Source organism: Artemia franciscana, chromosome 15 (genome assembly GCF_032884065.1).
Source record: "Artemia franciscana chromosome 15, ASM3288406v1, whole genome shotgun sequence".
Classification (NCBI taxonomy): domain Eukaryota; kingdom Metazoa; phylum Arthropoda; class Branchiopoda; order Anostraca; family Artemiidae; genus Artemia; species Artemia franciscana.
In genome coordinates this window covers 15,040,412-15,049,190 of record NC_088877.1, presented here as the reverse complement: position 1 = coordinate 15,049,190, position 8,779 = coordinate 15,040,412, and the positions used below count along the sequence as shown (strand labels likewise).

Genomic DNA, 8,779 nt, shown 5'->3' with positions numbered 1-8,779 from the left:
GAAGAGAATGTAGGGGACAAAGATGACAATCTAAAAAATGCAATTCAGGGAGGAGTTGTAGACAGAACTTCTGATACTATGGATGGTACGGTAAACACAAATAAAAATATGTTGGATAGTCAAACGAAAGATAAATTAAAAAATAACTACAAATCAATAAACATTGATCAAAAGAGAGTTGTTGACAAGGTTTTGGAATCAGTTATTGGTGTTACATCACTGAAAATGCTTGTATCAGGCTCTGGTGGTACAGAATAATCTAGGCTCATTACAGTCGTTAGATGACTACTTTCTAAGCACTTCAAGAAATTGGACTGCCCTGTTGTAGTATTTGCCCCTACAGGTCTTGCTGCTCATAGTATAAATGGTGTAACAATTTATCGCAGCTTAATTTTACCTGTTGATCAGCAAACAGCAGCAAAATACGCATCTCTCTCCATTGAACAGCTTCTTACTCTGAGAGAACACTTGCCAAAACCTGATTTTTCATTATTGATGAAGTTAGCACGGTTGTATCCCTTCCGTTGATGTATGTCCACTTGAGGCTGACTGAAATCATGTCAGTTAATTTACCAGTGGTTAATGCTAACTGTCTGCCTTTTGGAGACTTTCTTCAGTTGTGACCAGTATATGCCGATCCCACGTATATATCGATCCCCCTTTGACACGTCTTGAAATCAAAAGTAGAATATGGGTGCATTCAGCCTATGGTAAGAGTTTGAATACAATGAACTAACGATAAATTTGAGACAAAAGAACGATACAAGTTAAACTCGTACACTTTCTGATATTCGACTTGGTGTTTGTACAAGTGAAAATCTGGATAGTCTCAACAAGAGAAAGATTGGAAACTCTCGGAGAGCTACATCTGACAATATTGTAGATCTCTACATAAAGTTAGCCACAGAGGGAAACACTCTTGTTATATTGATACCAACCAACTAGAATTGTATGATCGTTAACAAGCCACTTCTTCAGAAAACAAGCTCAGAATACGTTAAAACTGTTACTGTTGACCGACTGTCATCAAGAGTCAAAGACAAACTAATTGAACAAGAAGCAGCAAAGAGCGTGGCAGGCTTTGTCAACGACAAGAATAGAACTGCAGATGCTTTGACGAACCTGATACTTGCAGTTAGTGCACGCATAATGCTCCTAATGATTAATTCTGTTGATAAAAGGCTTGTCAATACATCAATAGGCTATGTATGTGGCTTCAAGACACTTCAAACTGGTGAAATAGGGAGTGTCCAAGTGAAATTTGATGGAAAAAAATGCCCTATGAAATCAGCAGTGAAACTGTGTGCTTTCAAGTATTAAAGTAAGTATACCACACAAGAAGACGATTTCAACTTCAAATTGACTTGGCCATTAAAGCACACAAGTTACAAGAACGGAGTTTTCGATGTGCAATTATTGACGCAGGTAGTCGTTGTTTTGGTCCAGATATGATCTACATCATTTAGATATGTATTACTCGAAGTGCAGGTCTACAATCAGTAGAATTGAATCCTACGAAAATTTCACTAGATTTAGATGCTTTAGTGTAATATAACCGTCTGTGAAAAATCTATAGACCAGATCTTTCATTATTTGAAGTCCCAATAATATATTGTAGAAACTTGCCGGTTGAAGCATCTTTGCTTACTGAGAGTGAATTTCATTCTAAAAATTATATTGGAAAGTGCCCTACCAGAAAAACCACTAAGTTCGAAGAAAAAAACATTGGATATTTCTACGAGTATACACAAATCTAAATCAACTACAAGGATAATCAAGGCTCCAAATATTATTTTTGGAGAGAAAGAACAAAGATTCAAAACATATTTGTCAGTGAAAAGGAAGATGAAGACTGATTTCCTATCTGATGAAGCAAAAGGCAAGCAAGACATTACTGCTGAAAAAGAGATGAGAGTCCGCTGTAAGAAAAGGTAGAAAAGGTCAAAAGGGCACATCAGCAATAATTTTGGAACAGCTTAGCATGCAAAAGTGAAACTTCTAGGGCATCATGATAGGCATATTCAACTGACCAAATAGCAACACGTAAATTCTATTACTATTATTACCACTGATGTCACTACTGTGCTACTACTACTAACACAACACTAACACTGTTGCTACGTCTCTTACTACCACCGTAGCTACTATGATACTATTATTATTAAGGCAATGTCTAACGGTAAAATTTGAGAGAATACCGATGGCAAATTAGAACTAAACAAAAAACACTGTGTGCATTTAGATTGTCAAAAAGCGTATCTTAAGGATTGATTTGTGTAATATGTTAGAACTATCAGAGGATACTTAAAGGGAAAGTCAATTGGCCAAAATGCGATATGTGCACTTTACTACAAATACTACCGCCTCTGCTGCATTTACTAGTTCTACTACAACTATTGCTCTAACTACTATTTCTATTGCAGCTACTTGTCAGGCTAAAAGCATAAAGATAAAAATTTCAAGGAGTATATGAATATTCAGGTTAACAAAAGGATACTTCGAAAATCTCAAAGCAATGGTTCATTATATTAAATTAAGTACTACTACTGTGACTACTATTACAGCTCTTCCTAGGGGTATGAAGGTGAAATTTTGGGGAATATTCGGAGGGAAGGTAAACTGAATCACAGCACAACATCCGTCTGAAAGTTTTCAAAAGGACATATCATCAGTATCTTAGGAGCATTTTTGTGTATGAAGATAAAACTTACAAGGCTTATCAGAGGGGGGATGTTGAACTAATACGCGGATCGTCGTACTACAGCTTCTGCTCTTACAACTACGACAATGGTAATATCATTATGACTGCTACTGCTACTACTGCCACTAAGGTTACTACTACTACTAATATTTGTGTAACTACTTGTGTTAATACTACTTCTACTAAAGCTAAGGGTAGCAACGCGAAAATTTGGGTAGTTTTGAAGTTGTATTGATCTAAATCGAAATATACTTTGGCTATATAGGCTGTCCAGAGGACGTATCAGCAAGGCTTCAGGAATGGCTGATGGTATTAAGTTGAAACTTTCATCTTGTGTTGAAGGGAATGTTGAAGAAAAGCAATGGTGCTATGAGCATACTACTACACAAGCTAAGGGTATTGAGTTGAACCTTTCAAGGAATATTTAGGTGGATGTTCAACTAAATCAAAACGAAGCATGATCATGTAGATTTGTCAAAAGGGTTACAAATCATTATCTCAATAACAGCTTACATTACTAAATTAGACCTTTTAGTGTAAGTTGCGGTAGATCTTAAAATAGCCAGAAGCCAGAATACTTCTTCAACGTTTACTGTAACTATATTGATTCTTATTGTATTAAGCTGAAACTTTTTGGGGACATTTATGGGGAGGTTCAATTAAACGAAAATATATATAAATGCAGGTATTAAAAGAGTATATAAGCAATATCATAGGCAGTGTTGTTATATCTTAGCTAGTAAGAATAATAAAAATTTTCAAGGGAGTGACTTTGATATGAAATTAAAAGTTCTAGTTTCCTCTTTACGAGTCAAAAGTTATTGGAGAGAGATCAGTCTTCCTCTTTAGCCTGTGGTTTTCCAAAAAGTTCTAATATTAATCTTGAGACAGCCATTTAGTTCAACTTAGCTCAACGGTCCAATATCTATTTCTCTAGGGTTATGGGTATGTTAACCCCCAAAGTCTTGTAATTAGCCCATTATGCTTGAAAACTAAATGTTGCTCCAAAATTAATCTAAGTGCACTGTGTGTATGCTCGTTTTCAATAAGAAATTTCAGTACAAAACCAAGAAAGACTGGTGGAATAAAGTTCAGACTGTCCAAGCAACTTCTATTACTGCTTCTACTCTGAAAATTTAACTAAATGAAAAGAGGGTAAGTGTGTATCCGGGCTTTCAAATCATATTAAGTTTAATTTTTCAGGTCAACTAGAGAAGGTATAAATATTAAATTAAACAGTTCTTATTTCCGTTAAGATATTTAGAAGGATGTTTGTTGTAAAAAATTGTGGAAAAAGTCTCTCTAGTATACAAATACCAGGGCAAACTGTAAATTCTTACAGACAAACCGAAACAGATTTAAGTATAATTTTCTTTTGCCTGAGAAAGACTATGTCAAAAGAAAACGAAAAACATTAACTTAAAAAACATGTTTCCACAAAATAAAATTTTGTCAAAAAAAATTAACGCGCTGCATTAAACCAAAATGGACCAAAAATTAAATTGAATAATCTACCAAGCGTATAATCTACCACTAATAATCAGGATCTATAACTAAATGAAACCCAAAACGAACAGAAATTACAATAAATAAAAGAATCAAACTAAAGAACGAGCAAAAATTAACATGAGTAGGGCTCACAACCGCTGTGCCTTCTCATGGCCAGTACACAATTTTTACTTTACTGAATGAAATACAAATGAATTTGCATATGCAGTTTAATATATATGCTGATATTTATCAAATAAAGTCTGAATAATTTTTGATTTATTAAATTTAAGAGGTGAAATCATTTAAGTTGTATTTTTTTTTGTAAAATGCGAATTATGCACTAGCAATGAAAAGGCATAAGGGTTGTGAGCCCTACTCATGTTAATTTCTGATTTTTTCGAGTATTTTTATTTATTGTAATATTTGTTTGTTTGGATGTCATTTATTTATTGATGCTGATTTGTTGTAGTCATACGCTTGGTAGATTACTAAATTTCATTTTGCTCATTTTCGTTTTATTAGTGTTCTTTATTTTTCTTTACAGAACTTATTCCGTGGAAAAGAAAGTTTTTAAAATTAATTAAGAAAAGAATAGCTTGATCTTAGGAAGGCGAAAGGATGCGTCGATAAAATTTTCATTCTTAGATTCATAATTGAGATTCACCTGAGTTGTCAAACTCCTTGATTCCTCAGTTTCGTAGACTATGAGCAAGTGTTTGATTCAGCTGACAGAAAAGCTTGTATGGCGCTTTTATCCCTACATGGCATTCAACACAAATACAGTAAAGTAAAGATTTCAATTTGTGAGAATAAAAATTCTGCGGTTAAAGTAGGAACTGATGTTACAACCTTGTTTCGCATCAAATCAGGAGGTAACCAGGTTTTTATCCAGTCCCAATTTATATAGATCATTGTGACAGACTTCGCCTCAAGGAGCACAGCAAATACAATAGGAAAATGCGGAATCAATTGAATAAGTAGAAGTTCTCTAGACCTAGACTATGTTGAAGATTCAAGCATTCCAGATGAAAATGTTAGCAAAATGAAGATGTTTTGCAAATTCAAGGTGCAAGAATAGGTTTGAAAATTAATGTTAAGGAGTCCCGGCTGCTCAGACTAGGAAAAACTGATGATAAAAGATGGCGCTGGGTAATAAGAAGTTCGATGAAGAGGATAGATTCACTTACCAAGGACATTATTAATAATGAACTCTGGCACAATGAAAGCAGGAAAAAAAGAATAGTGAAGGCCCAGGGTATTTTTTCACAGTTCAAAAAAATCAGGGAGAATAGGAAGAAAAGTTTTTACACCAAAATTAGAATATTAGAAGCTGGAAATATTAGAATATAAGAAGCATAGGTACTCTGAAAAACGAAATTCCGAAAAATCTGGGTTACTCCCAGTTTCCAGGGATGTAATCAGAGAAAGGTTGAGGTGGTTAGGACATGTTCTGCAGACGAAAGAATATGTCGCTTCATATCGTCCTTATCAGCAAACATTTTAGGTTCAATAGAAGTGCAAGTCATTTTCAAATGGGATGATTTCATAAGGAAAGATTTCAGGGAAATGACATTTTCCTTAGAGAGTGTAAAAAGGGAGTAATTTGAAAACATTAGGATAGAAAAGGAGCGTGAAAGGTTTTGCTTGAATGGGTGAGTAGTTAGTGGGAGTATTAGCGGAAGCAATGCTATTTAAGAATTAATATAAATCCGCTAGACTTTTCCACCATCTAAAATTCTTCCTGGTTTTGGCACCATATGCAAAGTGAAAGAACTTATCAACTATTATAATGAAAACAGACTCCCTATGGAAAAAAGCATTGCCGACTATTTATATTGAATGTACTTGATGTCTTAGCAAACATATGGATTGATACGAAATATAAGAGCTATTTAGTTTCTGGTGAAATAGTAACACAAAAATAAGATCTGCCTTTTAGCTGGCACACAACAGACACCATTAAAATTGCTCTTAACTAGTTTACTTAATTCAAAATATTTAAGGTAATTCAATCTTAAAACATGAGCCAAATCTCGATAATTATAAACTTCTTGTTTCTAGTTTGCATTGCTAAACTATTTAGAACTGAAGAGCATTGCCCCTGCTTGTATAGCATGGATAAGTAATATAAATCACCAAAAGAAAACTATAAGCCAATACCTACCTTCCCAAGAATCTTAGAAAATCATTTAACTTCTTTCATTTCTGGAGAATATGTTGCTATTCTATTTTAACGGAACGCACCTCATCTGAAACTAGGATTTTTTTTTATTTCAACAGAGAAGAATTTTCTTTTTATAGTTCAGGAAGGGGCAGTCACTAGGAGAATTCTAGCATACTTGTTGAAAAAAAACACTGAAAATCTTTACAAAAGAAATGTTACTTGTAATTCTGCCCACTTTAGGAGTTCCTGTAATGTCAGTTTCTTTTGATAGACAGACTCGCCGAAACACTTCCATTATCTTTTCTATCAAATTTTATATTCAAGCAATAAAATCCCGAAAACTCTCAGTGATAACTAGTACCCTGGGAGAAAATTAATAATTTAATATTTGCTTTTATAATGCTCGGCCGATGCTGAGGCTCGCAAAATGATTTTTTTGTATTGAATCATTATATGTGCAGTATTTCGATAGTAAATTAGTATAAATTAAAAAAAAAATGCTAACATAAACTTTTCGGCCACACTCTTATTCGCAATTTAATTTTTCGTTGAAAAATCTTGTGAGTCAATACGATTTTTCATTGTTTGCAGAAATTCACATTACAAAATATAAAACAAAATGCTGATGAATTTATAGATTAGCCAGAGTGCCAATAAAACATTACAGATTACAGATATCAGATATGTAATATTACAGACATTGCCAGTAAAATCCACCCAGTTATCAGCAAAAGGGTCTGGATTCAACTCCAATTGTGGCACACTTTCTTATAACGAGTTATCATTACCTAATAAAAAATATCATTGAGTAACAGACACTCACGATTGTAATGTAGGGTGAAACAATCTCTTTTCTAAGAAAAAATCTTCCCTCTGCAGCTGCTGGAGTTTTGATACTAGATTCTATCAGGTTACTATCTTCGTTAGCATACTGTTCTATTGCTTCATATTGTTGATAAGGTAATAATTCTTCATTTTCAAAAAGTTCATTTGGTCTAAAACAAAATAGTTCAGCATTCAAATGTTAAAACATTTTTCACTAATTAACAAAATTTAGAGTTGTGGTATTGATATCCAGGAGTTTCTCAAAAACTAATAGAAAAAATGTTAACAGAATAGAAAAGTATACCAAAAACAAAACAGAGGCGTATCGTTGAATTAGAAAACTTGCAGTAAAACAACAATCGGTCAAAAAGGAGTTTTTGCTGAAGAGTCTAATTAACATCAACTAAGATTGTAAATAAGTCGCTAAACTTTTTTATTTTTTTATTTCTCACCATTTAAAACAAAAGGGAGTTCTTTGGTACTTGGGGCAGGTCTCTTTGGGTTTCATTTTACGTCATCAACTTAGTATTTTAGGCGCCTTTAAATTTAAAAGTAACTAAAATCAAGAATGATGTCTATCAATTTAAGTACCCAGAAAGCTGAATGAGTGGGCATGAATAGAATGACAGTATCTCTACGCATATGGGGTGTCGACAGAAATCACCTAACAAAAACATGACCCTGATAAACAGATGATAGAAGTAAATATGGCAGGAGATGAATTTTTGTTGGCCAGACCGCTTATCCCTCTTAACCATTATAAATAATGTCAAAAGAAACAAATATTGATTTACCCGAAAGTATCTTTTGCTAACCTACCATACTCATAATAAAGGTATTTTTGAAATAAAACTGAGGTAAACAGTCAAACTTACAACGGCTGGAATAATTCATTATATGAGGGTAACTACCCCACCTTAAATCAAAATTAGACCTACGTTGCCCAGGCAACGTGAAGTGTTGCGGCAACCTTTGTTCGGCTTAGCCGACTAAAGTGTTGCGAAAGCAACACTTTGGTTTTGTTTCTTCGCTATGGATCAGTAATCATATGACCAAAGGCTATTCCTCAGCGTTGAAAAAACAACAACAAAATAGTATCGAAGGAAGGGACTAAATTGACTTTGCAGCCAGTTTAAATTTATCCTTTTCAATCGTAGACATTGTGACGGATGAAAAATTGGAACAGTATCTCAATAATCTGGTTAGTATTATAAAGCTATCCCTAACGTTTCAGGATCAAAATACCATAGATGACATTCCATTAATTATTAGGAAACTATCTCATTGTTTTACATTCTCGTTTGTGCTTGTTTCTTCACCATCGGTTAAACGATGAAGTTGTCAGTATATCGAAGTTTTTAAAACGGTATGGTCAAACAAGAACAAAATCAGTTATCACATGACCAAAGGCTATTCTTCAGCGTTGAATAAAATAACAACTACAAAATAGTATCGAAAGAAGGGACTAAATTGACTTTGCAGCCAGTTGAACTTTATCCTTTTCAATCGTGGACATCGTGACGGATGCAAACTTGGAACAATATCTTATATAATCTAGTTGATATTATAAGGCTATCCGTAACTTTTCAGGATTAAAA

The 8,779-nt window shown here is 33.9% G+C and overlaps 1 long non-coding RNA gene across 2 annotated transcripts in view; it reads right to left on the bottom strand.

The window, feature by feature from the left end:
• Positions 1–7,184: 7,184 nt before the first annotated feature.
• Positions 7,185–8,779, bottom strand: part of LOC136036609 (uncharacterized) — a 39,324-nt gene continuing 37,729 nt past the window's right edge. For both annotated transcript variants that reach the window (XR_010619751.1, XR_010619752.1), the window contains one exon: positions 7,185–7,351. This is a non-coding gene — a long non-coding RNA (uncharacterized LOC136036609). The remainder of the gene's footprint in view (positions 7,352–8,779) is intronic.